Raw genomic sequence first — 8,103 nt, 5'->3', positions numbered from 1 at the left:
GTGGAGCTTTAGGTGATGTTTGCAGACAGAAAAAGTAAACTGTCCAGCAATCCAAACTATTGTGTACTTATTACTTGGACCAACTTGAGGAACGATTCTTTGATCAGACTAGTTGGCAATAGAAAATGAAAAGTAGTGTGGCACAGATAAAACATTCTTCTAGTCATGACAGAAGGGAAAACTATAATTCATATCAGAGGACCTCTTCTCCAGAAGACAGATATGCAGAACAAGAAAGGTCTCCTCGGGATAGAGATTACTTTGATTATAGCAGGTCAGACTATGAGCATTCAAGAAAAGGACATTCTTATGATGCTGGCATGGAATCACGAAGCAGGGATCGAGAAAAACGCAGAGAGAGAGAAAGAGATATGGATCGGAAAAGGTCCCGAAAATCCCCATCTCCTGGGAGAAGAAGCCCAGAACCATCAGTAATCCAGAGTTCTTCCCAGGATGAACCTACTGCAAAGAAGAAGGATGAATTGGACCCTCTTCTTACTCGCACTGGTGGAGCATATATTCCTCCTGCAAAGCTCAGAATGATGCAAGAACAGATTACAGATAAGAACAGCTTAGCATACCAAAGGATGAGCTGGGAGGCCCTAAAGAAGTCAATCAATGGTCTTAACAATAAAGTCAACATTTCTAATATAAGTATTATTATTCAAGAGTTTCTTCAGGAAAATATAGTTAGAGGAAGAGGACTCCTGTCCAGATCTGTTTTGCAAGCCCAGAGTGCTTCTCCAATCTTCACCCATGTTTATGCAGCATTGGTGGCAATAATCAACTCAAAATTTCCACAAATTGGAGAATTAATCCTCAAGAGGTTAATTCTTAATTTTCGAAAAGGCTATAGAAGAAATGATAAGCAACTTTGTCTGACTGCTTCAAAATTCGTGGCACATCTTATTAACCAAAATGTGGCACATGAGGTTTTATGCTTAGAGATGCTCACTTTGCTCCTGGAAAGACCAACAGATGATAGTGTTGAAGTAGCCATTGGTTTTCTCAAAGAATGTGGCCTCAAATTAACACAAGTGTCACCAAGAGGTATCAATGCTATCTTTGAATGCCTTCGAAACATTCTGCATGAATCTGAAATTGATAAAAGAGTTCAGTACATGATTGAAGTGATGTTTGCTGTACGGAAGGATGGATTCAAGGATCACCCTATTATCCTGGAAGAACTTGACTTGGTTGAAGAAGATGATCAGTTCACCCATATGCATCCTTTGGAGGATGACTATAATCCAGAAGATGTTCTTTATGTTTTCAAGATAGATCCTAATTTTATGGAGAATGAAGACAAGTACAAAGCTATTAAGAAGGAAATTCTTGATGAAGGAGATAGTGATTCAAACACAGACCAAGATGCTGAAAGTAGTGAAGAGGAGGAGGAAGAAGAGGAGGAAGGAGAAGAAGATGAAGAAGGTCAGAAAGTGACTATCCATGACAAAACAGAAATTAATCTAGTCTCATTTCATCGTACAATATATCTTGCTATTCAGTCAAGTTTAGATTTTGAAGAATGTGCTCACAAACTGCTGAAAATGGAGTTTCCTGAAAGTCAAACAAAAGAACTCTGCAATATGATACTTGATTGTTGTGCCCAACAAAGAACATACGAAAAATTTTTTCGCTTACTAGCTGGGCGATTTTGCATGCTTAAAAAGGAATACATGGAATCCTTTGAAAGCATATTCAAAGAGCAGTATGATACAATCCATCGCTTGGAAACAAACAAATTGAGAAATGTTGCTAAGATGTTTGCTCACCTTTTGTACACTGATTCACTTCCATGGAGTGTTCTAGAATGTATAAAACTGAGTGAAGAAACTACTACATCATCTAGTAGAATTTTTGTCAAAATATTTTTCCAGGAACTCTGTGAATACATGGGCCTTCCTAAACTTAATGCAAGATTAAAGGATGAAACTCTACAACCATTCTTTGAAGGATTATTACCACGAGATAATCCAAGAAATACTCGGTTTGCCATCAACTTTTTTACTTCTATAGGTCTTGGAGGTTTAACGGATGAACTTCGTGAGCACCTTAAAAATACACCAAAGGTTGTTGTGGCACAAAAACCAGATGTTGAGCAAAATAAATCCTCCCTGACTTCTTCATCTTCAGCATTGTCCTCTTCTGAGTCTGACTCCTCTGACTCTGATTCTGACAGCAGCGAGAGCAGTTCAGAGTCTTCTAGCAAGGAGAGTGACTCTTCATCCACCAGTAGTCAGAGCTCTGCCTCAGCTAAAGATGTAAGAAAGAAGGGACAAGGGAAGACTAGAAGTAAAGAAGTAGATAAATCAATCAGGAACCAACAAACAAATGATAGAAGACAAGAAGAAAGAAGACCAGAACAAAAGCACCAGGAAACAAGGACTGAGAGAGAAAGAAGGTCAGAAAAACAAAGAAGTCAAAATTCAAGAGATCTGAATTGGAGAGATCCCATAACAAAACACATGTCAGACAGAAGTATTCCTTCCGATGGAAATAATTATAGTAGAGTTGGGAATAACCGAGATGAGGACATGTACATTGATTTGGAAAATAGACGTGGTGATCCAAAAAAGAAGAGAAGAGAGAGAAGAAATTCTTTTTCTGAAAATGAGAAACACAGACTCCAAAATCAGGACAGTGAAAATTTTAGAAGAAAAGATAGATCAAAGTCAAGGGAAAAGAACAGAAAACATTCAGGCTCTAAAAGTGATGAGGATAGGTATCAGAATGGTGCCGAGAGACGATGGGAAAAATCTGGGAGATACTCTGAACATTCCAGAGAATCAAAGAAAAATCAGGACCGACGAAGAGAAAAATCTCCAACGAGGCAAAAATGATTCTACAGAATAACATAAACTGAACATGCCTTATATTCAGTTCAAACAAAGTATTTTTTACATTGATTAACAAACTTTGTAGAGAACTGTTGTATAAAGTACTGGTTTGTATTTGTAAATTTTAAAAATGTTTTCAACATGTTTTGTAATTGATATATCTCAAGGCCCTCCGCATAAAATTATTGGGAGAGAAAAGTCTCAACAGAAGGAGGATGTTAAGTCTTACTTATATTTTGTGAATAAGATGATCAAATGCTTATTGAATCAGTGATTTCTTTTCATTGACAAAATAGTTTTTCCTGAAAATAATGTTTTTAGTTACTTAAAAATGTACTATAATTATTAATGGCTTTTTGTGTCTCACTGAAGACCAAAATAGATAAACCATTTTAATTTAGTATTTTTACTTTAGTAATGAAATGTTATGAACTTTTTACAAGTTACCACATTTTTTTCAGAGTAGAGGATTTATTACAAGTTTCATATTATGTCAAACAAATTAGGTAATGTGTAATTTTTTTCTCAAGTATTTTGGTGAAGCAGGGTATTTGTTAATCTTTAAAATGATGCATGGCTATATTATGTAAAATTATTTCTCTGTTTGGTAACAGTTCTTTCTCTCTGAACTACCACATATGTTAAATTAAAACTCTTCTATTTCTCAGCCCTGAAGTTCTATCATTGGTGAGTTAATGTGTATTTAATTTGGATTAATATATCTTTGAAAAACATATGGTCATGAGATATGCAAAAAGCCTATGATATAATTCCAATTTTTTATAAGATTTTTAAAGGTTCCCATCATTGTAACTTTACTAATTATTATGTGACTATATTATTTATTACCATTGAAATAAAATATCACCTCTGAGAAAAAAAAAAAGAAAAAAAAATTGATCCATTGTGGGGCTGGGGTTGTAGCTCAGTAGTAGAGATATCAGATTTTAAGCAAAGGACAGTTAAAGAATTAACTAGAAAAGTGATATTCTACTAAGGTGATTTAAATTTTAATAAATATTAAAATTTATTTTAATAGATTTTAAATTTTATTTTTAAATAAATATGAACATGTGAGGCACTGCGTTCAATCCTCAGCACCACATAAAATAAATAAATTAAATAAAGGTATTGTGTCCACCTACAACTAAAAAAAATTTAATTGATCCATTGTGGTTATTTAAAACTTCTTTATTCTGAAATATTTAAAATATACAGAAACGTAAAAAAAATTAATATACACCCATATAGATTTGTCATTTACACTTTGCTATGTTTTCTTCCTATTTTAGCTAAACATCCTGACATGCCACCTTAATACATCAGGATGCAGTTCTAAAAATGACATTTTGTATATTTTTGTATATAACCACAATGTAGGTACCTTGTCTAACACAGTGAAAAATTTTCTGATGTCAGCTATTACCCAATCTCATATTCAAGTTTCCTTTCTTCTCAAGTCTTTTGTAAGCTAGTTCATTTAAACTGGGACTCAATACAAATCTATGTATTGCATTAGGTTGTTATGACTTTTAAGCCTCTTTTAATATAGAAGAGTTTCCTCCCCATATTTTGTCCATGGTAATGACTTTTTACAAACAGGAACAGTTGTCTTATATTGTATGCATTTAAAAAGCAAGTCTCTAGTCTTCCGGTAATTCCTAATAAGTTGCTGAGACCACCTTACCACTGGGAACAGAAAAGCTGGACAAAAGTATATAGATTTAAAAAGCATTTGCAAGTATCAGAGTGCTACCAAGACAGTAAAGAATTGTGGGACTACCATTTGGGAGAGGAAGGAAGCCCAAATGAATGTGCCTGGTACCTGGGGCTACTGTCCAACAAGAACTGTTAATTGCTTCTGAAGTTTAATATTTTTAAAGAATGAATATAAGAATGTGGATTTTAGTAAAACATTGAAACTATAAAACTTTCTATAACTAATTATAAGCAATGAAATTAAGACATCCATGTATGGATTTAGTAATAGATTCATAGAAAGAATGAATAGAGAGATAAAGCCCTCACCAGAGTGGTCACCTGATCATGAACTTTCCAGTCTCCAGAACCATAAACCAAAATAAGATTGGGGGAGGGACAGGTACTGGGTATTGAACACAAGCCATTTTAACACTGACCTACATCCCCAGCCCCTTTTTTAAAATTTTGAGATGAGGTCTTGTGAAATTTTCCAGGTTGGGCTCAAACTTGCAATCCTCCTGCCTCCACTTCCTGAGTAGCTGGAATTACAGAGGTGTACCACCATACCCGATTTCCAAATTAGAATTCTATATCCAGAGAAACATAATTTCAGAAATGTTAGATATAAGTTTTTTAAGATAATAGATGGCATTTGTCACTAGCAGGTTCACACTAAAGTAATACTACATGTCTCTGTTCCCCTAAGACAGTAGTTATCAGCCAGGGAAATTTTCCCCCTTCCACACCCCTGGGGAAATTTGACAATACCCAGAAACATTTTTTGTTGTCACACTTGGAGGGAAAGAATGATATCTGGGGAGATGAGACCGGGGATGCTACTAAACACCCTATAATGCACAGGAGAGTCCCCCAAAACAAAAGAATTCTCAACCCCAAAGTGTTAATAATATTGAAGTTAAAACAAAACTGTCCTGGAGAAAGGAAAACTTGAGTACACAAAAAAAAGTATGCAAATATTTTCTAGCAGCTCTATTCACAATCCACAACACCTACAAAGAACCCACATATCCTTCAATAGTGAATGGAAAGCAAAGCACAGGGCTGGGGATATGGCTCAAGCGGTAGCGCGCTCTCCTGACATGTGTGCGGCCTGGGTTCTATTCTCAACACCACATACAAACAAAGATGTTGTGTCTGCTGATAACTAAAAAATAAATATCAAAAAAATTCCTCTCTCTCTCTCTCTCTCTCCTCTCTCTCTCTTTAAAAAAAAAAAAAAGCAAAGCACAGTAGGTCTATGTAATGGAATATTTCTGAGCCTTAAAAAAGACAAATTGCCAGGGCAAAGGACAATTAGAGAATTAACTGGAAAAGTGATATTCTACTAAAATGATTTACTGATTTACAGTGGTGCACACCTGTAATCCCAGTGGCTCTGGAGGCAAAGGCAGGAGGATGGCAAGTTCAAGGCCAGCCTCAGCAACTTAGCTAGGTCCTAAGCAACTCAAGGAGACCCTGTCTCTAAATTAAAAAAAAGAGAGAGAGAGAGAGAGGTATTCAAGATGGTGGAATAGAGGAGGTACTGATTCTGGTTGTTCTGTGCAATTAAACCAAGAAAGCAGTCAGGGGGCGTCTCCACAAGATCTCACCTAGACAGAATACAACATCCCAGAGCGATCGACAGGACCCCTAAACAGCAGGTTTTCGCATAAACCATCAGAGCTGCTACCAGCTGCACAGAAATCAGAGCCTCTGTGTTCCAGGAAGACTCCGGACTCTGGAACCAAAGTCCGCAGTTCTAGTGTGCACACGGGCTCAAGCAGAGTAATACAGTCACCTAATCTGCTGCGCGGGCTCCCAGGCGGGCCACACAGCTGCAATCTAGCGACAGCACAAGGCCATCCCAGCTCCTCCCAACTCACCAGACACCCCAGCGCAGGAAGCAGACGGACTCCATGTTGGAAAACCTCTCTTGCCATTTTTGGTGGGTGTGGCTCTCAGCCTGGACCTCAACTTGAATGGGCACCTGGTTCCCACCTTCCTTCCCCGTGCCCCTCCCCAGCTGCCACTAAGCGCACAGTGACTACCCTGCGCAAAAAACCGCTCTCAGCTGAATGGGAGAGCAGTGCGACCAGGGCACCGCCCACCTGGTGCGAGCCTGAGGGCAAGAGGTCCGCAGTTGGGACCTGATGAGCAAGAGAGGAGAGGGGTCAAAAAACCTGAAGCAAATCAGAGAGACCAGGATTGGGAAGCTCCAGGCAGGAGAGGGAGAGGGTTCCCAGAGGCTGTCCACCATGAAAAAGAAGTATCCTGTGAAAGGCACAGTGTAAACAATCATGACCGCCTCCCCTGGAGTCCATCAGGCGGGACTAAAGTTCACAGCCGTGCTCCAGAGAGAGACCTCAAGATCAAAGTAGAGGATTCTTTGGAAACGTGACTGTTTTATGCTGTTTGTCTTTTTAAAAATGGATTTAAATTATAACAAGTATAAAATAATATTCCATACGCCTTCATTCAGTTAATTGTGAAAGCACATGAATTTGCTTGGATGGCATAGAGAGTAAGAATGTTGAGTTAAGGCAATTTTATTCTCTTCCTGGGCTCACAATTAGCCTGCATTTTCCAACTTCCCTCACAGTATGTTGGACGCATGTCACTGAATGCCAGTGGAATGTGGACAGAAGTTATATGAGCCATTTCAGGCCCGTAGAATGAGAAAACCACCAGATGATAGAAGCCAAGTCCCCGAATGACAGAGACACAGAAAGTAGATTCATGGTTTCTAGGATTGGGACAAGAGGAAAAAAGGAAGTGACTACTAATTGGTATGGCGATTCTTTTTGATATGATAAAACTGTTCTGCAACTAGTGGCATTGGTTGTATAGTTTTGTGAATACAATGAAAACCACTGAATTGTATACTTTAAAAGTGACCCTACTAAAAGGTATGATTTCCTTTTTCCCCACCCCCGTAATACCAGGGGATTGAACCCACGATCTTGAGCATGCTTGGCAAGCCCTAAGTCCAGGGCTTCTTAGTATATAATTGCAGTCAATTCCACGGAGTGGCCACATCCATAGTTCTTTGGGGGATATAGTTAACAGACCTGGCACATATATTGCTGCTTTGTTAATCCTTGTTCTTTCTCTTTCTTGATTTCATGGTGAGGGAGTCTACAAGAGACAGAGAAAGCCATAATCCTAATCATAATTTTCCCTGAGTAATTTTATGCAAGAAAGAAGTTAGTGAAAGCCACAAATTTAATCTGATCTTTACCCCACTTTTGAAGAAGAGCTTTATTGAGATGTAACTGAAATATAATATACTGCAAGTATTTAAAGTTCACAGTTGAACAAGTTTTGACATATAGTCACACTATCACCATACTTAATATGATGAACAAATATGTCACTCCTAAAAGTTTAGTTATACCCCCTTGTATTCTTTCTTTTCCACCCATCTCTTCCCCTACCCCAGGCAATCACTAAAAGATTTTCTTAATGTAGATTAGTTTGCATGTTCTAAAATTTATATTAATGGAATCATACAGTATATACTCTTTTTGTCTGATTTTATTCACTTAGCTTTATTTCAAGTGGG

General features: G+C 37.7%; 1 pseudogene; it reads left to right on the top strand.

Annotated features, from left to right (window-relative positions):
* Positions 1–2,843, top strand: LOC143638875 (pre-mRNA-splicing factor CWC22 homolog pseudogene; annotated as a pseudogene).
* The last annotated feature ends 5,260 nt before the right edge of the window (positions 2,844–8,103 follow it).

Source organism: Callospermophilus lateralis, chromosome X (assembly GCF_048772815.1).
Source record: "Callospermophilus lateralis isolate mCalLat2 chromosome X, mCalLat2.hap1, whole genome shotgun sequence".
Classification (NCBI taxonomy): domain Eukaryota; kingdom Metazoa; phylum Chordata; class Mammalia; order Rodentia; family Sciuridae; genus Callospermophilus; species Callospermophilus lateralis.
The sequence above is the reverse complement of the archived record's forward strand: the minus strand, read 5'-3'. Positions and strand labels throughout refer to the sequence as shown.